Raw genomic sequence first — 24,736 nt, forward strand, 5'->3', positions numbered from 1 at the left:
GTTTGTTGTTTTTTTTTTTTTACTCAGGAGATTAAGGATGATATACGCAAATTGAGAGACAAGAGAACATAATAAATGAGTGCATTATTTATCAAGAGATCAGAGAGATGTGTAATAAAGGAGTTATATTAGGAAGATATTCAGGACTTATTTGTGGTGAAGATGACAGTCTCTAGCTTAGTTAAATATCCCAAAAGGAAAAATGACTGTATGTCTGGCAAGTCACATATCTCTGAACTATAAAGCATATGTCAGCCCTATGGATTGAGAAAGCAGAGAAATAAAAATATGGTTTTTCACTGAAATAGACTGAAAAAACAAAGTCTGTGAAGAATTTCAGCCATAGTGGTAGGACATCATCTTGGAAAAAACCTTTAAGTGTCAATTCATGAATTAGAAATGAAAACATAGATTTTTCCATAATATTGAGTGATAATAATACTATAAAGATAATAAAATAAATAAAGGGTGCACATAACCCTTGTTTTTAACTTAATGTAGAGTATGTATTGTGTGACAAAACAAACCCATATCATATTTTCTGTATGTTTGTATGCTTGAAGGAAATTTCCTCTAGACAATGTGATCAGGGAAAGCTTTTGAGGCAGTGATATGTGTAATAGTTCTTTATTGCTGCTGTAACATATTACTACAAAGTCAATGATTTAAAACACCACATTTATTATCTTATGGTTCTGGACATCAGAAGACTAAAAATGGATCTGCAAGGCTGCATTCCTTCTGGAAGATCTAGAGGAGAATTTGTTTCCTTGCCTTTTCCAACTTAGAGAGGTTGACCATATTCCTTGTCTTGTGGTCGCTTCTTCCGTTTCAAAACCAGCAGTGTACCATCTTCTCTCCTCGCTGACTTCCGCTTCTTCTCTCTTCTCTCTGACTCTTAATAAGGATCCTTGTGATTATCTTGAGCTCACCTGGACAATCCAAAATAATCTTCTCATCTCAAAACCCTTAACTATCATGTCGGGAAAGTCCCTTTTACCACATGAGGTAACATATTCACAGATTCCAGGCATTGGGACATGGACATCTTTGGGGGACTGTTATTCAGCCTACATGATATTTAAGCTGAATTCTGAAGGAAATGGAGCCAATGACGTGAAAACTGGAAAAGATTTTGTCTTAGTTTGGATTTCCTGGAAAGCACATCCTCAGTCAAGTACTTGAGGGCAGTTAGTTTATTTAGGAAATGATAGCAGGAAGACCAAGTGAGAATAAAGAAATGAGACAGTGAAGAGAGACTAGCCAATAAAGGGTGTCTGAATGATCAATTTATCAATATGAGTAACTGGAGCTCAATCCTGCCGGTGACCCTTTGAACAGCGCATCATTTAATTATGCCAATGGGATATGGAGAGGGTGGGAGTTGTGTCTGACAACTCTTATCTAACACTGGTTGAGGGACATGAAATTCCTAGTATACTGCTGTGTATGAGGGCTAAGCAAGCTCCTAAAATTCTCAAGAAAGCCTTGAGGCATAGCAGCAGAAATGCCAGAAGGAGAGAGGCAAGTGTGCTTGATGTGGGAGGTCATGAGCTCTCCATAGTTCGCTGTGAACTCACAGGAGGTTCATCAGATATATTTTAAAACAACGATAGTATCTGGGACAGATGACAACAACAAAAAATTACAAGACACACCAAAAGCATTCAAAAATCTTGCAATATAATATAGTATTTGAAAATATATCATTGAAATAATTAGATAACAGTAGAGCATTATAGTACATTACACGGTTTGGAACAAATATACAATATTGCAAAAAATAGAAAAAAAATGGAGCTAGAAGACCAATGAGTTTGGTCTAAAAAGTATGTTGAGTTGCCTACACACAGACTAACAAAAAGATTTGGATAGTCAAAGAAAAGAAGGAACATTTGTTAAGATAGAGAAAACAACTTAAGCAAATATAAAAAAATAAACACATAGGATTATACATGTTTTGCAATAAATAAAAAGAATATCCTGGATGGAGAATAGTGCCTTGATTTTAAGGTAGAAAGAAATGCTAAGTAGCCTGCCAATAATAATTATTTGGTTCACTCATTCAGTCACACAAAAAATAATTATTAAATGTCTAACATGTAATAGATACTATTTCAGACACTGGCATTATAGCATTGACTGGAACAGTGAAAAAGCCCTAGCCTTCGGGCTGTTTCTATACTTGACAATTATATAATACTGTACAATTATCAAAGTATAATATATATTCATATATTATGTAACTTTATACATAAAATTTGATATAAATGATGAATATATTGAAGTATGACTCATGACATAATCAAAGCACACATATATTTTTGTTTCCCACCATCCTTTTGAAATATATTCAGTATGGAGTGTTTCCTCTCCTTTAACTACATAAAAATTCCTCAGGTGCATGACTTATTTTGGTAGTCTTTTACATAAAAGCATAAGAGACTATTCACATTACAAATACAGCTTCATTCTTGAATTCAACATTTCCAGCATATTCAATTGTAAAACTTCTCCTTACCCACAGAAATGACATTTAAGCTCATAATTGTACCGATGTGCCATCTGGGGACCGGTTTCGGCATCCTGTCTCTTCCTTGAATAAAGATTTTCACAGATCAGAATCACAGTCATTACCATTCCCCTGTCTTTCTCAAATCTTTCTCTAACTCCTGTCTTCCTCTCTCTCCGTAGTTTAGGAGCCTCCCTATGGGCGGAGCTTGAGAGGTTGGAGGCTGTCTGATGAGCACTCCCCAACACCACCCCCCAAGCCACTGGGTAGCTAACCCTTCCTGAAAAGATGATTTGAGAGCTGCATCTCCATGTCTACCACAGTCCACCTATTCCGTTGCTCAGCTCTGTTTCTCTAAATGTGTTTGAGGAGCAGTGCCTACACAATTCTAGTGGTCCTCTCTTCCTAAGAGAAAATTTAGAAAAGAAGAAATGACAGCCCGGTCTGCTGCAGCTCTGCTTGAGGCCACGATTTATACACATCATTTCCCCAAACTAAGATGTATCAAGTGGAAACAGTAGTCACACATTCTCCATCTAAAGCAAGATGAATTTGTTAAAATAGTTATTAGGACTTTGCTTTTAGTGATACTATATGATCAGACATAGAGTTGATACCGATAGTGTTTGTTGATAGATCCATCAACTGCATTTCCACCCTTTCAAACTCAGTACACACAAACATGAATCTAGATTTGTATTGTATATGAAAATACCAATGAGTCCCGCCAGGGCCTCTGCACAAACTAATGAATATGGAGCATTTGTGCAAAAACACAAATGCAATCTCATTGCAGCATATGTCATAATTGCATATTTCTGAGTGTGCACTTTTTCCTGGCATTACCCCGCCTTGAATTTCACATGAAATGAAATGGCTCAACTACTGTTATGATACTTTAAAGCAAACATGTTAGTACTCCCTGTAAAGACGACCACAATTTATTGCAGATGCAAAATCTTTATTACTTTTCTGGCTAATGGCAGAAAGACTTGAAGAGTGAATCTAAATGTGCTCACACTGGAAACTCAGAGTATTTAAAGCAAGTGTGGCAGTCCACTGTCTACAGCACGTCAGCGTTACCAGCAGACGTTGGAAGTGATAGGTCACAAAGTTTCACCCAGACAGGCAGAAAGGAAATGGCCCAAAAGAGATTTTGGCTCCCAAGTGATTTCCCTCCCTCTCAACATTTGTTTCCTGACTAGAGCAAAGAGCAAGTACGGGCCAGCCTGTGGCTTAGCGGTTAATTGCAGGCGCTCCGCTACTGGTGGCCCGGGTTCGGATCCCTGGCTCACACTGACGCACCGCTTCTCTGGCCATGTTGAGGCCCGTCCCACATATAGCAACTAGAAGGATGTGCAGCTATGACATACAACTATCTACTGGGGCTTTGGGGAGAATAAAAGAGGAGGATTGGCGATAGATGTTAGCTCAGAGCTGGTCTTCCTCAGCAAAAAGAGGAGGATTAGCATGGATGTTAGCTCAGGGCTGATCTTCCTCACCAAAAAAAAAAAAAAAGAGCAAGTATATTTTCACTAAAGGAGAGAAATCAGCTTTCCTCAATTAGCACTAACAACTCTCTCTCTCTCTGTTCTTACCTAAGGCAGCAGGAATTATTAAGAAATTCGGTGCTGCTACTTACTCATACTTAGGCAAGTGATTCTTAACCCCCACTGCACAATAAAATCCTTTGGAGTCCTAGTAAATTATACCAATTCTCAGCCCTCGCCCCTCCCCATTAAATTCCCTGAGGTGGATTACCAGCAAAAGTAATTTTTTTGTGTAAGACCTCCAGATGGTTCTAAGGTGTAGCCAGGTTTGAAAACTTCTGCTATATCACAGTATTCTGAAAAACACATACAATTTTTAATTTGCTAATTATAAAGATTCATCAGGCCAATGTACATCAAATGTAAACTTTCCATTTATATAATAAAATGTTCTATCTCATATTCCTGATTAGTGGTTTAAATAGTGTTTAAATTGAGTATAACTTAAAAGGGATAGGTTTTATGTGATATGATTGTATCTCATAAATGATGAAATGACATCATTTTTGACATGTTTATAATGAAAAAACAATAATATTCTCTTTTATATGTGCATATTCAAGATATTTCGAGGGCAGAATGAGCCTTTTTCTATCCTGTTGATTTATAAACATGGAAATCCTATTATGTTGGTGTCTTAGTTCTGAATTCTATGATGAAACACCATAGACTTGGTGGCTTAAACAGAAATTTATTTCTCACATTTCCAGAGAATGGGAAGTCCAAGATCAAGGTGCCTGGCAGATCCAGTGCCTGGTGACAACAGTCTTCCTGGTTTGCAGTTGGCTGACTTCTAGTTGTGTTCTCACATGGTGGAGAACGTAGAAAGAAGGAGAGTGAGCTCTCTGATCTCCTCTTATAAGGGCACTCATCTTATTCATGAGGGCCCCATCCTCAGGACCTAATTACCTCCTAAAGACCCCCACCTCTTAATACCGTCACATTGTGGTCTAGGATTTCAACATATGAATTTTGAAGGAGACACAAACTTTCAGTCCATAACAGTGAGGTAAGAGAGTTCTAAATTCTGGAAACAGAAAGAACAGTGCTTTTCTGTAAAAAAACAAGGCAATCATACATTCAATATTTAGATGTAATACTAAGTGGTTCTTCAATTAAGAACAAATTTTTAATCAAAAGAATTACTTGGAGCTATAGAAAATGTGTGTTTTAATGATGTTTAAACTGTTGTATTTAACATTATGTATATCATTATATATTTACATTTAAACTGTTTATATGTTATAAACTCATTCACCACCACATTATCTACCAAAAATTTTTTAAGTGAATAAAAAAGATTTTATATTATAAATTAATATTATATAAAATGTTCAAACTAATGTCTAATATTGACAAATTAAAAAAATAAAAATGTAGATGTTGGCAATAGAATATTTTAAATATGTGGATATTCTTACAATAAGTCATCAAAGCCTGTGTTCAAGATAAAATTAACATAATGCAATGCAACCTCAATTTATTTTAATGAGGTTTATCAATTGTCCAAAAAGTAATTCTAAAATTAGAAAAATTATGCTTAATATATATCAAGAATATTGTATTCTTATTTACAACAAGGTTTTAATAATTTTGATTTTTAAAATCACTCCAGTAAAATATTCATAATACCTTTTTAAATTAGAATATTAAATAATTGTTATTTATGGTTCATCTAAATTTCACTTATGACACTATCTTCAATTTAATGACTTATTTCTAAATATTTTGGGGAAAAAACTATATTATTTTATCCTCTATTAGAAGAATATTAACTGTTTCTAAAAAGCAACTGTCATTTTCACTGTATTTACTATGGTAACAAGCCTAGTTATTATGTCTGTGATTTCCTTTCTTTGGATGTATAATTATTTCTAAAATAAGCATCAATATACTCTTAAAAAATTAACTTTTAAATTTGAAGCTGTAAAGCATGGTAGCTCTAAATCATAGAACATAAAACCCTTAAAACTTCCACTATCCATCTTTGACTTTACATAATATTTACCACCCCTGAGAGGAAGAATCTTACAACAGAATTCACTTACTGGAAAAGCAGTCAAATAGCTAATATGCTCACCGCCTAACTTTCTCCCCTTGACCCTTGGCAGCAGAAAAGGGGTTTCTTATGATGACCAGGACACTACAGCTTCCTTAATGCTCAAAGTTGCAAATGCGTCCAAATTATGTTTTAATCTTGATTGTTGGCCTCCAGAGTTATTCACCTTGGTGTTTTTGGTATAATCATTGTACAACTACACAATGTCTTCTACCAGTCTTGACATTAAGGTGATATGAATTTGCTCCTCTTCTTCTAATCTTCCAAAATGGTAACAGTCCTCAGTTAATGGAGCCCTTGTAAATACCAAAGACAGAATTGTGGCAGTGTCTCAAACTCTTATCCCATCCTAGCGAAGCAAATGTGCATTCTTAGTTTGGTGATAGAATAATTTATTTCTGTAAAATTCTGAAAAATCAGGGAGATAAAATTTTCCATTGCTACTTTTGACGACTTTTTATAAAATAACTTTGTTGCATGATTATACTAAAAATCCCCTGTTTTTACTCTACCTTTCTAAATATCCATACCAAGAAGCTAAAATTTAGTAGTAAGAGAGAATTAAGACACATAAACAGAAAAAAAACAAAGTGTTCACTTTTTACTGCTGGATGTGTTTGTAACAAGACTGTAATAAGACTGAAAAATATGGAGGGGATAGTGCTGGTTTGGTCAGGAGAGTGAGAGAGAGAGAGAGATCAATTTTCAAAAACGACTGGACCTGGGGCCAGCCCCGTGGCCTAGTGGTTAAGTTCGGCGCACTCCGCTTAGACAGCCAGGGTTCAGTTCCTGGGCACGGACCTACACCACCCTTACACCACTCATCCATTCGTAGGTGGTCGTGCTATGGCAGCAACCCACATACAAAAATAGAGGAAGATTGGCACAAATGTTAGCTCAGGGCAAATATTCCTCAAACAAGAAAAGGAAGATTGGCAACAGATGTTAGCTCAGGGTGAATCTTCCTCACCACGCCGCCCCCAAAAAAGAGTGGACTTTGATAAGCAAAGAGGAAGCACAAAGACATCCTTGAAAAGAAGCAATGAGCATGAAATGGTGAGCTGAATATACAAAGATGCATGGCATAAATACAAATTCTTAATGTTGGATTGACCCAGGGGTTATTCCTTAATGTTGGATTGACCCAGGGTTCCTTATTCCTATTTTCTATGAAAACTTAATCCCTTAGTGGGGTCTTGGGGCAGTAAACACATCTCTATTCCCAAGATTCTCATACTTCTCAACTCCAGGCTTAATTATCCAATGGCCTGCTATGCACATCCACTTGGAAGTCTAAGCAACATCTCAAATATAACATTGGCTCCCCGTACATTATTTCCCATCTCAGTAGATGGAAATTCCATCTTTTCATTGCTCGGACTAAAGTCTTTTGTATCATTACTGGCTTCCTTTTCTGAAACCCACAATAAATCTGTTATAATATCCTTAGACCTGTCTCTTTCCCATATCCTTCTCTACCTCCTCAGTATTCTCCTACTACCCCTTCAATCTTCTCCAACAATTTTCCTTCTCTTAGGGAATCCCATTAAAGGAAACTTTCGATTTCCCTTGAAGAAAAATTTCCCTTGAAGAAAAATAAACCTAAGATTTTAAATTAGAATTTAAATATTGGTCTCAGGCTTAACTTCATTCTATCACCAAAGACTTTCCTAAAATTAGGAAGATAGAATTAAATTCACAGTTAAGTTCAGATTTTATTGGAAATGTATTACCTATAACTGCTTGATCTTTATCACTCCATTCATCCACTGAGTCATCAGATGGGAAAAATTGGATAAATAGTGAAGACTACCTAGATCCTCAGGATGATATAGAGTAATCAGTCCTCCATAATATTCAAGAATGGTTAGATATGGAAATAACACTTGATAAGTAGCTTAAGAGGTATTCATGAAACTTTCCCCCAATATTATACTGGACTATATCTATGCATCTATGTATGTATGTATTTATATACATATATATATATATATATGCACACACACACATTCCAGTAAAATAAGTCTAGTGGCAACAATATGAATAGACTTCCAAGTTTGAAGACGTTTTGTCAATTGTTTACAATGCAATATAGGAGATCTATAAAGAAAAAAATTAAATAAATTAGGGTGGAAAATCACTGACTTAGAGAAATTAAAGTATATAGATGAACACGTAGAACATACCCTAGAAAATAAGCACCCAAAAAGACTATTAACTAATGTCATTATCAATTAAGCAATAACCACTGGTTCTAAACCTTTAAGACTAAGGAAATGAATTGCTTCTGCATAAAACAAATAAGATTCTAATATTAAAACTTGCTAAACTTTAGAGGCCCTTGTACGACTGGAACCAAAATATTCTCCCCTGGCTCACGACTCTGTTCTTCTCCATGTGGGGACCACACACTCTTCTTTTAGGAGATGGTGATGACTATCCCATTTATTCCGAAATATCAAATCAATCTTAGAATCTGTTATAACAGAGATGATTTAATACTGCAAGAGACTGAGGCATATACTTAGTTTTATTGTTAATATGCATATGTGTCCTTTTTAATAACATCTGCCTAAGCAAACACTTCATGAAGTATAATATGAACAATTGTTCTCTTGATCTTCTGGAAGAACAAAGGAAGTCAACTCTTGAACCATGAGAGAAAGAGCCCTAGTATGTCTTATTGACAGCTCTCACTATAGTCAAAATACAAGGAATATCACTGGATTCACATATTAGCCTCTCAAAAAAGAATATAGTACTTATACATCTAAATATCTTCTGGCTTTTTAATATGATGAGAAATATCATGGAAAATAGATAATTTAGTTGTCATTCCCATATCTGGTTCTTCAAGCTTTTCATATTAGAGTGTGGATCTTTGCTCCTGACATGCTTGGCTCTTGGTTTAGCAGTGGATGACAAAACTCTGGAGGTAATCCTCTTCTTACAGTGCTCAGATATAAGATCTCCAGAGTTCTACATGTTGCTGTGCAGCTGGTATCCGACTAAATGCCACAAGAGCAATCACACAGCAGAAAAATAAGACCTAGTACTTGTTGAAACTCAAATAATTATCAATGTGATAAGTGACAATTAAAACAACAGAGTAGGGGTGAACGTATGATGCAGATAAATAGTTGATTCTGTGACCCCTGTAGGAAATGACTAAAAGAATCTGAGAATTAAGAACTGAGCTCAATAGAACAGCTTCTAGATTCATTTAAAATCTTTTCTGTGTTATGCAGACCATACAAGTTAATTTCCAATAAGATAATATTTTTTTATAAATATTGTCATGTTAATTGTGATTTCTAATGGCTCTATTAATATTGTTTTGCTTATAATTTACAAGATAAACAACACAAGGTATAACTTTAATTAACGACCCATCTGCATTTAAAGATATTTTATTCATTAACTTATAGGCTTACAGATTTGTTGCTGAGTAGCCTTTTTTAATGTCAATAATATTGGTATTGTGACTTTTTCTCCTAATTCCAGTTCTCCATAAATAACTTAAATTTTTTAAAAAAAGAACATGTTTTGATTTATCATCTATATTTTAAAGTTAAATGCAATTCTCCTAGATACTATCCCTTAAGTAAACAGCATAACTTTCCCTCAACGTGAAACATTTAGTCTAAAATTCAGAGTTCTGAAGTTTTTTTCTTCTCCTCGTCCTTCTGTTCAAGTTGGCATTATAACATCAGGTAGATGTGACTGGTCTTTGGAAAACCAACAACTTCCCAAATTTACATCACCTGAGATGAACACAAAGTTGTATCTAATTCTTCTCTATCCTCACCTCACTGCACAAACGCTGAGATACTCTTGTCCTCGTCTTATCACCAATTTTACCTTCCACTCTGCATCTCCTGGCAGCACACACTTGCACAATTGCTGTAGTTCTTTTGTGTTAATGACAATCTGCCAGCTGTCTCTCCCAATTATATCTGCGTGCTATTCATGGTAGCACATGAAATATGGTCACTCTCACCTCTCCTTAGAGGAACACCAGAAACTCAGTAGTGCTTCCTCAGAGTGATGAATTGCCACTCTGGCTCACTCATGTCACACAGCAATATCTACTTGACTGATGCCATACCATTGGGATGCCAGGAAGGCCTGGGAGGCTGCCATTGCCGAGAATTCCAGAGAGGTGTAAGTCTCTTCCATCCCTGAAGCCTCAAACTTCCTGGAGGGTTATCTAATATCCCTGTGGATTTTAATCCCATGATTGGGGCAAGAATTACATGCCTCTTTCACAGTGATCCATATCAGGATCTTTTCCGATTTTCCTCCCGACTCGTTCTGGTCTCAAAGCTTAGAAGCTCTTTATTCAGTGTGTGTATGTGTTTGTAGATTTTTTTGCCTATCTTTTTGTGTGCATCTTTGTGTGTGTGTGTGTGTGTTTGTGTCTGTGTCTGTGTGTTTGCGGGTGATAGGGAACAGGAAGTAAAACTACCAGATTCTGCTTCCTCTCATATATAATTTATAACCTATATTTTACCTGAATCATAGCCAAATTTTTTATTTATTTACCTTAAAAGCAAAAAAAAGTTACCATTTTCTCTATATCCAATGGACAGTTAGACCCTGACATATTTCCATGGGTTACTCATATCTCTTCTCCTGGGCTGGAGAATGACTTCAGCCATGTTTTGAAGAAACTATAATCCCTTTAAATACACACCCAGCAATATCTTTATTGTGTCCACCAAGACATACAGAGTGAAATAAACGTCTCATGGTATCGTGCTTTCTGCGGTGAAGCGCCTAACTTCCTGTGTGTCTAGGTTTCAGTCTCCTAATATATTTATGGTAATTAGTCTATATGTGTGTGTTTGTGTGTTGTGTGTAGAGCTATTTTGAAGTTGCCTAAATACATTCACATGCACACACCATGGACTAGAGCAGCGGCACCTAAATCTTTGGTGATAATGACATCCTTTGAAATTTAACATCACCGTAGGAATTTAGTATTGAAGGAATTAATGCGCAAGAAGCCAAAAAATACTATAATTTAATGGATAACTAATTACAGCAGTCTTTCAGCTTTTATAAATATTTCTACAGATATTACCATCTTTATTCAGTAACTTCAGTACCAAGCCACTACTGGAATTACATATTTTACTGCCCTGATCACACACTCCAATGTGTGCTCACAGGCAATGTTCTTGCATCCGCACTAAAAAGACTTGTTAATTGTTTATCAGGTTTTAGGTGATTATACACCACTAGACTCATATCTGGAATATTTTTAAAATATCTCTACAAATGCATATCTTGGCTTCCTCAGTTTACTCTGCTGTTTTCCAGACATAACCCCAACACTTACAATCTGTTGACCACCTGGGAAAGGTTTTGAAACAGGAATGAACTTTAGCATAAAAGTTGAGAACATTTACAATATGCAAAAGACTTCTTAATTTTCTACTTCATCCAGAGCAGTGACATGTCACAAATCACTGGAGATTAAAACATGAGGAAACTGACCTGTATAATTGTCAGGGCTTTTGTTTTTATTTTCGTTTTCAGTTTGAGAAGAAAGAACATTATACAAAAAAAGTCTACTATCACATATCACATTTACTACACCAATAAAAGTATAGATATAACCTGAGAATAAAGGACAGTTTAGTGAACTAAATGGACAGCTTTAAAAATAGTATTATAAAAATGTACTACTGTGTGTTTTTTTCTCATTTGGGGAGAGAATTAGTATAAGTTTATCTATAAAACATCATTTTGTTGTTAAATCTTAGGACACAAAAATAGGACACTTGATTTTAAAATGCTATAATAGAAAAAAAGAAGTAAATACAATTTTAAAAACCTATAAGCACAAATAACAATACAAATTTCAGAGTAATTGAACCAATAGAATTTTACTAAAAGTTGAATGGCTATTTAAAAGTCTAGAAGTTATTTTTACCATTTTTCGTGCATTGCATTACACAGAAAATTTATAATAGTATTCCACTCTCCATTCCAAAGCCATACTTTTCTTGGAAAGCAGTATCTTTTATAATCGTGTGTAAGTGTCCCATGAGGATTTAATATATGTATAGTAGCAACAAGAAAGAAAGACATGATTGTAGAAATCCTATAAAGGCTGTTAAAAATGAAGGAAAAGCAAAAGAAATGGGATTTCAAGATTTATAATCCATGTCATATTCAGGTACCATACAATTATATCCAACAGCCAATCTAGATCCAACACTTACATTGTTAATAATTAGATTTATCAGGAATTTAAAATGTTCTTTAGATCTGTGGATACTATTATGTCTCATCTGTTTTTTGTTTTAAATAATGAAGGTAGAGCCCTTGTTAGAATGGATCAGTAAGCTTCCATTCATGTTCTGTTAATGTACGAGATAATTCAGCCTTGATTTGTTAACACACAGAGCTATACTAAAGTGCTGCTGTTTACATTTATGAACAATGGTTTGTGAGCAATGGTATCTTAAATGGCCTATTCAGACAGCTCCCTAGCCAGCCAATAGTGACACATTCCAACCTCAAATGGTACTATTTGAGTTTTGAGAATAGGTAACAAGCAAATGGAAACAACATATCTCAGCAACATAAGTAAGATCTTGGGGTAATCTAAGCTGCAAATTTGAAAAAAAAAAATTTTGAAAGAAAATATATAAATGAAAATAAAATAAAAATGTTACAAAGAAAGTAGTGCAAAATAATAAAACACTTTAATAGAGTTTTATTCTTGGTCATTATTTCTAAGAACTGTACATGTGATCCTTTTGTCATAATAAACTTTGGCTTAGGTGCTATTATGATCCACATTTACAAGGTCATCCTGGTAGTCAGTGACAGTGTCAGGACTTCAACTCAAGGAGCTTGGTGTCAAAAATGGTGCTCTAAAGCACAACATTAAATTGCTTCTTTGTGTAATGTTTCTAGGATTATTTGTGAAATATCCAAATAGCTAAGCAATCCAATATATGGTAAGTAGAGTGAATGCAAATTTCTGTTCTTTTTAAGCTCTGTGAAAAAGAAATTTGTAAGCGTTAATTATTAGGCCACCATTCGTTATGTAGCATTGGAAACTGAAGTACTTTAAAAAATAGATTTTCTAGGTCATATATTTTGCATGTTAAATTGTTTTAACAGGATATCTTTAAGGATATTTCATTAGATAAGATTTGCCAAAACTGCTAATTTATTCCAATCTAAATAAACATGATTCACCCTGTAGTTGCTGTTATCACTCAATGCGTATAACGTGTAATCTATAATAATGTATTCTTATGTACAACTGTTAAATTCTGAGCACACTAAAAATGTCCAAATTGATGTGAGTAATGAAGAATAATTGTCAGTAGGAATGTTTTGTAGGTGAAAATGTATATGATATATTCTCTAAGGCTGCATGATTACATAAGTATCTGAAAAGGTAGGTCGCTGCTTACTTATAAGAATTAGGACCATAGGGCCATAAAGTTTACAATATTTTAATTTATATTATTATATTATTATTGTATCAAAAGGCCAAAAACACACTTTGAAGTATCTTTGAAAGTGTATTCATTTCAGAATCACCCAATATGGAAGAAGAATAACATACTACTGAATTCAGAAACATTATTCTGCAATAAGGAAAATATAGTTGCAAGTCTCCTTCTCAGAAATCTCCATCCATAGTAATACACTTCTCCATTAACTCACCCATATCGTTGATCCGAATTTTATTCATCTCCAGTTTCACCTAACCCCACATTCGGCAGGAGCTCTGTGACCAGCAAGATCACACCCTTCAGGAATTTTGGTCAAAAGAGAACATAAGAAGAATAAGGTAAGTGATCCCTGGATTTTATTTTTAGTCATAAATCTTTTCTCCCCACTCTTTTTGAACCAAATTGATATTTCTTTAACAATAGCAATAACAACAGCAAAGCAACAACAAAAACTAGATCCTTGCTTTGTCTATAATTTCCCCTTTCTTCTTTGCCTTTGTGAAAAGCCATCCTCATTGTAAGGACCTTTTTTCCAAACCATGAAACTATAAATAAACTCTTAACAGATTGCACTTGTTTAAGCAAAACAGGCCTAGAGGAATTGATAACCAGAAGCCATTGGGTATCTGTACATACAAGAGAAGATTCCAAGCCTCATGAAAAGTCAACCCTGTATATAATTTATATGAAACATCAATGCTTAGATTTTAGGATAATATTTTGTGGTGAGACAAGACATGTCATGAATCTATATAATACACACACATAAATATCAATGCCATGAATGTATCTTCTGAGTAAATATTCAGATTTAGAATATGTTATACACAATCCCTGAACTCCTATTTTATCATTGGAACTTGACTATTGATTTCCAACCATAGACATTTTTTTTATTCAGAACATCAACAAAATTTCTTACCTCTGCCAAAATTGCAAATGTAACGTCTCTAAGAACTGCTGCTCTGTTGATGTCACCATCTATGTGATTTGACTGGCAGCAAAGGGTAGTCGGTTAACTAATATCAGGAAACAGAAAGCCTCAGGAAGACAGATATCGAGTCACAGTACCTTTGTTTTAAGAATTGGAATGTGTCAAGGAGAGTTTTCCTACTCCATCAGCAAACATGCTATGTGATGATATTGGTACTCTTGGTAACCAAAGGTGCTGTAGTGGTGTCTTGTTAGAAATTATAAAACACTTCAAAAAACCAAAGTGCCAATACTAGATATGAATTTTAACCTTTATCTGGAATATCTATTTGTAATTTGTTAATGAGAATTTTAGAAAAACTTTGACAAATTTTTCTACATTCAGTGAATTAAAATATTAACGAAGCACTAAAAGATAATTCAAGGGAAAAATAAATAAAATAAGTCTATAATTAGGCCATTTCTTTCTGCGTGCACGCTTAGTATTACACACAAGATAAGGACAATGTTTGTTTTCACCTAAAGGCATTTTCATGCAGTGACTTTGAATTAATCATTCTGTGCAATGACAATCTTTTTTCACTATACACGCAGCTAATTCTTAGAGAATTCCCATGGACACAAATTACTTTAGGCTACCGAAAACGGAACAAGTTCAGTTGTATGAACTTTTGGAGAAGTTTATGATGTTGAGAGAGAAAACAATTTATCCAAAATAACCTGCTTATCACATATGATTAGCTGCGAAGTTTTATTATTTTAATTTTGGAAAAGTTTATGACTGAATATTTTTCTTTAAACTGTAATGACTCCCTGGGAGATCCCCTTGGTTTTCTGCCAACAATACAGTTTATTAGATATCAACTCTATCTTGCTGGAAAGCTCATACAAACATAAGGATAATTCTGGAATGAAGTCATTGATAGGTGTTAAAGAAAGTAGACCTATGTTTTAGGGAAAAAAAAACTAATAATGTCTTACTGACTAAAAATCTATAAAAGCAATAAGGGCACATTTTGCTTAATACATAGTTTTGTCCAAAATTTGCTCTGCTCCAAAAAAGGAAACAATCAAGTTTGAAAGTTTTGTGAAGAACAAAGAGCTCTACAAAAGTGTGGGAAGACAGAAGTTTATGAGTTCAGTAAAGAAAAGAATAAGAAGACAAATGGTGACAATGAATAAAATATTTTATATTGTAGGAGAACACAGGCTTTTTTGCTAAACAACAGTATAGTAAGATAAAGGGGAGCAATGTGAAGAAAGATTAAAAACTAAAGAAAATGTTGCTTCATACAGTGTGTAGGGAAGTTTGTAGAATTCATGGCAAGTTCACAGCAAATGTGGACAGATAGGAAATTTATGTGTACATAAAAGAATTGGAACAAAATTATGAATAATAGGGCAACAATCTTTCAACTACTATGATCTGTGGCAAACCTAAACCTGAAGGTTACTCCCAGGGAGGCTAAGTTTCTCACCCTACTTCTCAGAAAACTCTAAATAATAGTATTTTCAGTCTTGAGAACCGTGTTTGGATCAGAATCAATTGTTATGACTCCATGATCAGCCATGTGAGGAGATGCTCAGTGTATTTATCAGTTTATGAAGATAAGGAATAAAAGGGAATGGGTTTCAAGTTCAAACATTTGTGAACTCAACACTGGAATGTTAGAAGCAGAGGCAAACAGGCCTGAAAGAATAATAAAGAAACAAATAAAATTAAACACTACCTCAAAAACAGCAGCGGATAGATTTATAAACTCGCTAGCTCTACGTGTTAGTTTCTTATTGGTGCTGTGACAAATTAAATTACTACAAATTTAGTGGATTAAAACCTCACAAATGTATTCTCTTCCTGTTCTTAAGGTCAGTAGAGCAAAACTGGTCTCACTAGGGCAAAACCCAAATATTGACAAGGCTGGTTTCTTCTGAAGGCTCTGATGAGAGAAGCTGTTTCCTTGCCTTTCTCAGCTTCTGGTAGCTGTCTGTACTCCTTGGCTGTGGCTCCTTCCTCCATCTTCAAAGTGCATCAGGCAAATCGCTGTCTCTGTCACATCCCCTTCTCCTCTGACTCTGACCTTCCTGCATCCCTCCTATATGCACCCTTGTGATTACATCAGATCCACTGGGGTAATAGATAATCCCCCATTTCAAGATCCTTGACTTAATCACACTTGCAAAGTCTTTTTCCTGCCACATAAGATAAGATTCACAGGTTCAAGGGATTATGATGTGGACATATTCTGGGGCCATTTTTTTGACCTACAACACCCCAATATGTAGAACAGGCACGTATACACTAGCGAATTCATAAGTTCACATTTTTAAATAACTTAATGCAAATTGTTCAGAATTTAGTTGTATTACACTACTAGGCCATGGCCTTGAACCTGACTCTTTGAGGAAAAATGCACACATATTTTCAAAATTTCAAGTTTAGAAAATGTTATTAATCATAAAACTCAGAAAGATAGCTATACATTTTAGGAGGAAATTATAGTGACCTGGCGTACTCCTCCAGGATACTTTTTTATATTGCATAACCTTGGAAAAGGAGGGGGGAGCTTTTATTTATGTCTTTTTATTTTTTCAATGAATTCTAAGTTTAAAGGGTCAGAAATTACCAGAATAAAGTCAAGCACCACAAGTGAAAATAGGCAGATTTTTCTCTATTTGTTGCTAATGAATTCCTAAAAGCTCTTAGAGAACAAACTAAAGAGAAATCCATAGAGAAAACACTTCAGAGAATTTATCTGGGATATCAATAGAATAGTTGATGAGGTCAAATTTTGGTTCACCATGAAAACACAGAAAAGACACTAACAATTCTCTCGCTGCTAGTGTAGTCTTTTCAGATATTTTAATAGAGATGAATCAAGCTTGAATTAATTATCTAAGTTCTTTAGAAAAATGCTGTACTCATAATTTAATAGTATAAGGTTAGTGAGTTCCTGAAAGAAGAAGCATGCAAATAAAACAAACACCATAACTTTTTTTGTGTAGCTGTTTTGATATCCATTATCCATCAACACTATTGAGTGACATAACAATAACAACAACAACAGAAACAGTCCCTCTGGCATAAATAATAAATTGCTTACTTGTCGGGGTGGTTTGATAGGTCCTCATCTCGGCTGGGGTTGTTCACACGTCTGGCTGTCAATGGATCTGAGCTGGCATCGGCTGGGACAATTGGGGCCACTGGACTCTGGTATTTCCATTCCTTACCCTTCCTCAGACTAGCCTGAGCATGTTCTCAAGGTGATTGCAGGAGCACACGAGAGAAAGCAGGGGTGTGCTAGTACTCTCCCAAGCCTTTTCTGGTGTCCAGTCTGCTAATATTCTCTTTCTAATGCAAATTTCAAGGCTAAGCCTGGAGTCAGAGCAAGGGAGTGCAACAAAATCGTGGGCCATTAATTCAATCCATATAGAATGTCTCAAATTGGGAAAATTTGATTATAAAAATTTGAATATTTGCTTTAATAAATTCATACAAATATGAATTTTTGAAAACAAATATTCAAATAAATGTTTTATAATCACAAGTATAAGGCTACAGAGTCTCTTTCTGTTATACAATCTATATAGAATTCCACGATATTTTCCTACTACTTCATGAGACATAATATGGTAAAATAAGTTTTTCCTCCATCTCAATTTAGCAAAACATGACCCTCATATTGAATCTAATAACATATTTTCAAATTTTAAAATGCCTTAATAATGTTCATCAATATTATGATGTCATGTGAAAATTGAGGATATGAACAAAACTGAAAAACAAAATAAGACTTTTTGTTTGCCTGTTTGAAAACAAAGTAAGTTTAATAAAATATTTATTTCATTAAAAAATTAGAGCAGTTGGTTACTCTTATTTTGCAAATGGTTAAGGGTGTCTTAGTTAGTATGTTTAAATAAAACTTTTTTCAAGGTTTTAGAGTTGCATATAATGGAAATTTCAGAGTTTAGTTTTCTGAGGTATTTTACTTCCTATAGATTCCTTATTTCTTTCTGAAAGTCTGAGGTATTTTCTAGTACTTCTCAAATCAAGAGTAATATGACCATGCACAGTGCTTAGCCCATTACAAGCAGTATCTCATTGTGCACAAATACGTGATAACTTCTGCTTTCTACCCTTATTCCTTCATTCACTAAATATACATTAAACATGTGCCTGTTCAAAATCCTGAACATACAGCAAAGAACAAAACACAGCCCCTGCTCTTACGGAGTTTATGTTACAGGCTCCTTTCTGTCTTTGGGCCTATTTACTTCATCTGTCTCTACTTGTATTATAGGCCTGAAAGATTGTCTTGTGCATGTTTATGTAGTGTGTGTTTAAAAAATGTTCACCTCTCTTTCCAAAACCTGGCCTTAATTCAAAATATATGTTTTTTAAGTTGGTTTAATTAACTAAAATTATTTGATTTGTGCCTTAAATTTTATTTTTTAGATATCATGCATTGGTATGCCTGGAATATTTCAGAAAATAATTTCAACTTCACGAGCATGTATGTATGTGTATGTGTGTGTGTGTGCATATGTGTGTGTGTTGAGTGTGTTTCTCATTTGAATGTTATATAAGTCAGAATCCCTTTGTTAGGTAGGAAAAAGTGAAAACAATTTAACTTTTTTAATAAAAAGCTTCAGTTTAAAAGAAATATATCGGAATTATAACATATTTTCCTCAGGTAATATATTATTTTTGACCTTCTTTAAATTAAAAGCCAGAATGGGCTAGCTTTGTAGCATCGCTGCTGCCTAGGCTTACGTTCTCCATTTATAACTGGTTTATTTCGTCGTAAAATTATTTGTAAAGGATAGCAGGAATGTGGTAGCACTGGGTATAGTGTGCTTTTTACCACACTAACCAATTTACCATCTTTGTCAAAGAGGTGAATAAAAATATGTCAACGTTGCTAAAAAGCCACTTGTATCTGAGAGAATCTGTGCATCTTTCAGTAGAGTTGACAGCAGTCACAAGCTTTATACAAATGACATTAAAGTCCCTTTTGGGCCCTTTTACTTTCTGTGACTATGTTGCTGAAATCTATAACTCTACTGTTTGGAAGCTGACCCTCCCGTCTAAGGAATGCTGGGTGACAGATAAATTGCTATTGTTCTTCATCAATTAAATAAGCTGCCTTTTAGTTTCTTAAACCCAGGCTCTGACGCTAGCTTTCAAGGTATTTTTTTGTTTTTTTGTTTTTTTTAATAATTTTTTAAAGCCTCGTGTTTAGGAAGAATTTCCCTTGTATTTTTTTCTAAAAACTATTCTTAGCACTGGTACTGGTTTCACAAAAGTCCCATATTATGTTGTATTTTATCAAATAAGGTTGAATAATGCATTGCACTCAAGACGCTTGCATTGTGGTAGAAACATTCTATTTTCTAACGTGTTTGTAACAGGATCTACTCAATTCTTCAAAAAGAAGTGAGGAGTGCATAGGAAGGGCAAGACCCCAGGAAGCTAAAGTCTGAGGTTTCCATTATATAATTATCCCTCAAACATTCCTAAAAGCTCTGAGAAGGACTTTATTTAAACATACAGGCTACAGCAACTTTATCTGCAAAATAGGAAAAATAAGAGAATTCATATCCATAAAAATGCTGGGAGATTGAATAAGAATCATCTCAATAATCTTTGCAAAAACTCCATGAGTGTTTTCAAAAAAAAGAAAACAAAAAAAAACAGCGCCATTTAAATTTGTGAGGCTGTTATGAAGGCCTGAGCTTGGGGAGCTGATAACTGTATTGAGATGGTAGTCCTTGAAGGTTAGTCCTTGAATTCTTCTTCAGCATCAGTCCAAACACTGGAACCATTTGGCAAAGTCATTTCTGTTTTGTGCCAGAGAGCTTTCAAATTGTGGGATATAAAAGCAGTAGATATTAGTTATACGTCTTTGGATGTTTTTAAAGAAAAAAAGTGTAAATATAACAAGCTGAAGGCCAGGTCACAGTCCACTTTATATACACTATCTGTCACCATAAAGAAGGGAGATCTTCATACACATTTCAGCTGAAAGCATGGCTGGCCATCAACTATATTTTAACTCAGGTCTTCATATAATCTATCCTATTCCTTAGTACAAAAGGATAATAATAAGTCTACTGATCAATATCTTCAAACACAAAATGTAAGGATATTCTTACAGGTCTTTGTAGCATTCTATGATTAGATCGATAGAGATCATATTTGGAAAGAGTGAAATATAAGACTCATGAGATTTTCCTGATAAAAATGAGTTAATTGTAATTGAAAAACAAAGGAGTGAGAGCTATCAAAGTGTAAAAATAGAATCTGATAAGTAATAGAAGAATACATGTCCCTAAGGTATTCATTGTGATGTGTAGGACTAGTCAATCAAATCAATTTTGGCTTTCTAAACATATAACATATAAACATTTAAACATATAAACAATTAAAACAAAAAATTTAACTTAATTCAAGATTTTCTTCAAAAAAAAAAAGCTCCAGTTTTTCACATTTTTAGGCATTTAAGCAGCTTTTCTTACTCTATTTTAAATATGCTGCTGTTGACTTTGGAAAAGTTCTTCCATTAAGAAATCTAGCATACTTGAAGTTGCAAATAAATTATGTTTCTGCCAAAATGTGCAAAGGGATAATGTTCTGAACAGTGCATTACATCGCTTCATGCTAAGTGAAAGTCCAGAATATCCAGCTTAGCATCATCTAGAAATACAGCATTTGTTAGACATAAGATTGATAGCAAAAAAAGAAATGAATACATATTCTCCCAGGGAATTAGGGCATCTGCAATACAGCCTGAGAGAAAGATAAACAGTTGCAGAGTCTGACAAATCTTTTCTGACAAGCATATGATGATATATAAGAAAGTCTGTCGAGGTCAAAAAGCCAATACCTCTTCCACAAAACCAAACACGGAAGAATGAATAGACTACCACTGTTCTAGATTTATCTGATTAATTTTCTAATTTTCAAAAACAACTTAACAATCTCATTGTCCTGGGTGAATATTCAAGCACACTTGATGACAGGTCCTAAGAACTCCTCTAAGAATTCCTGGACTTCATCTGAATTGATTCTGAACTGCCTCACCTCTCAAGGTCGTTCACTCTCTTGTTGAATCTGGATAATCTATGAATCTGTGAAACTATAGGTTGATGCTGATCTGAACATTTTGAGCTTGATATCTAAGGTGAGTTGTGTAGTTTCTGGACAGAGCGTTTAGATAATGCTAACTCAGTTTACTCCTTTGACAAATCTCATGATCTCAGGAACTTTGAGGTGAGGGCTTATGTTTCAATCCATGTGACACTGAAAATGCCACATTTGGACAACTAGGCATTGCTTGTTAACCGGCTCTGCCAAGTAGTCTACATACTAGTCATTCTATGAAATAATAAAAAAAAAATCACAAATTGCAGAGGATTAAATATATACAGCAACACCCTCACTTGTGTAAGATCGTATTTGTGAAATTTAAACCACTTGCGCTCTTTTGTGGCTTTTTATAAATTCTTCATAAATATTGGACAATATATAAAATCTAATTCTAAGTGAAGTTGGACTTTAGATGTGTTTGTGATATGCATGTTGTAATGATTATATCAGTGGTAGGGCTTATATCTCCTGGCCATGTTTTTATATTCTGTTTATTTAGACACAATAGAAATCGTTAGGGTGTGCTCTTTCGATCACCTCCTAGGGGCCTTTAAATAGGTTGATATTCCTTACATTGCCCAAATTCAGCTCTCTTAAGGAGATTTCATCTTTGTGATAATAAATAGACAGTTCCTTCCAAGAATTACTTTTATTAAGCTATAGGTATTGCCATTTCTTTTATTCTAGAATAGATATATAGGGACTTGAATTTAATAACCTAAAGCAAAAGTAGGCAGACCATTTTCGAATTAAAATAGTACCACAGCACTCACTGATACATACAAGAGTATTATAAGTATGACACCAGGTGCATATAGAAAAAGCAGTGTTTCTGAGTTATTGGGGGCTGCTTTTGACATTTGGTTGATGATATTTCAATTGATATCATAGGTCTAATAAACCATTCTATACTGTTTTTAACATATTATTAAAACTAAGGGCACTATCTTTGGACAACACCACCAAGCAGGTAAACATGATAATTCAGAAGAGTTTTTAGAAACATCTGTCACTATGTCCACATTTCCATAATTTCCAGTCGTGTAAATATCCTCTCAGTGGAAACTGATATTGTAATTCTACTTCTCAGCAGTAGCCCTAGACTAATGACGTGAGAAAGACACAGAGTATGCAGAAACTATTTGAGTGCATTAAGCCACTTTGGAATAAAATAGAAAAAGACCAAATAATAGAACTCTTCTATTATGAACTTGGAAATACTTTCCAAAGTATTCTGATATTTTCCCTGCTTCTTTTACAGATATTTTAAAATTATATTTGTACTATTATTGAAAAGCTGTGGGTATAGCAAACAAATGCACACTGAATCATCCTTCCTATTCTTAGTATTAAAGGTACATTTCCCAAAATACGTTTCTAGCTTCCAAAGCCGCTGGTTTGAATGTGCAATTAGGCAAAAAAAAATTGTAAATATGTTTGGTAATGGATATTAAACTAGACTTATTGTGGTGGTCATTTCAAAATATGTACAAATATTGACTAATTTATGTTGTACAACTTAAACTAATATAATATTATATGTCAATTATGCCTCAATAAAAAAAAGCATGTAAAACAAAACAGTTTAGGGAACCAAAGGTTTACCTCATGAAACACTCTAATGTTACCAGTGGAAAAACTAGCACTTTGATCAGAACTGTTAATTTTATATTTAATGTTTGACTATTCATTCTAAAAATATGAGTTACTTTCAATATCATTTTCAGTTTCATATAAACTCCATTAACTATTCCATGCTACTCTATCTCCTCATCCTGCTTCATTTAACTTCATATCGACACATATTACGTATTCATTTGTTTATTTTCTGTATCCCTCCGTGTAATCAAAGTTCAAGAAAGCAAGAAGTTTGTTGATAATTACCATGCCTATCCTGATACACAGGAAATAATAATAGGTGAATGAATAAGTGAATTCCCTGTTTGAAGCAATTCATTCAGAAGTCAATACTTACTAAGAAGAATTATTTGACAATTATTTCATATTATATTATTTTTATACAAAAATGATGTGCTCTGTATAAAAAAAAGTTTATTTCGTATGCAAAATTGTTATTTACTACTAACTTTGAAGATTCTCTCCTCTTTCCAAATCATCAAAGACAATATTGAAATAATGGGCATGATCCAAACAAGAACAGATGGCCAGTGAAGGTACCAATCAGCACACACAGCTGACCACCTGGAGAAGTGTTCACTGGAGAAAATGTAAGGACATGGGATCAGTAGCAGTTAACCCACTCTTGACCATAATCAGAAATCGGGCTCTGAGAGAGTGATCTCAAATACTGGGGTTTATGCACTTTAAGTGTCATAATTGGGAAGCATAGTTCTTTCTCGCTGTTGAGAGCACGGGTAAGGATGCAGGAGCAATATGGCTTGGTAGAAACTTGGCTTTTCCCCCTTCCTGCCTGCTCAGCGTGTGGTTGGCAATCGCAACACTGCTTCTGTGTTGAGATCGGGGGTTGGTGGCTTGTAGATATCCTGGCAAAGTAGTGGTAGAATTTGCCACATCGCCCTAGCTCCTGGCATAACTGGAAATACAGTGTGGCGTGGAGGTACCAACATTCGCGTGTCATGGTTGACAAGGACTAGAGGGTTTCCTTGGAGATTTGAAAGAGACTTATTCCTTTCCTTAGAGCCTAGCCTACAGAGGATAAATTTTGGACAAATTAACGCTTATTGCTTGGTAAACTGTAAAAGCAGTGATGTTACTACCCAAGACATAAAGAATGTAGGTTGTGGATGAGAGATGAAGTTTGAAATAGAGAGAGTCAGAAAATAGAATATGGGAAGTTTCTCCAAATATTACAGTCTACATAGACTGAAAAGAATGTTACAGAATTTTTTCCCAAACTTATATAAATCCTAAAAATCTGCATTAAATTATAATAATGTGTTGTGAGGATGAAAAAAATTTTCTAGTTTACTAATAATGAAAAACATATTTTGATCAGCCATGACAGAAGAAAACATGAATGGCTTTTCTTTTCTCTATAGAAAATAATATCATATCTAATAATATTTA

The 24,736-nt window shown here is 34.5% G+C and overlaps 1 long non-coding RNA gene across 3 annotated transcripts; it reads right to left on the reverse strand.

Moving 5' to 3' along the window:
- Window positions 1-613: 613 nt before the first annotated feature.
- LOC147913477 (uncharacterized) lies at window positions 614-17,759 on the reverse strand. Of its 3 annotated transcripts, none has more exons than XR_015548750.1 (3): window positions 14,531-17,759; window positions 13,820-13,905; window positions 614-4,358 (listed from the first exon to the last, which is right to left on the reverse strand). It is a non-coding gene; the product is annotated as an uncharacterized LOC147913477 (long non-coding RNA). The 3 variants fall into 3 exon arrangements; XR_015548751.1 differs by having other exon boundaries at window positions 614-2,596; window positions 4,274-4,358; window positions 13,820-17,759; XR_015548749.1 differs by having other exon boundaries at window positions 13,820-17,759.
- Between the last annotated feature and the right edge of the window lie 6,977 nt (window positions 17,760-24,736).

Source organism: Ceratotherium simum, chromosome 27 (genome assembly GCF_057802395.1).
Source record: "Ceratotherium simum simum isolate JZ-2026a chromosome 27, ASM5780239v1, whole genome shotgun sequence".
NCBI lineage: Eukaryota > Metazoa > Chordata > Mammalia > Perissodactyla > Rhinocerotidae > Ceratotherium > Ceratotherium simum.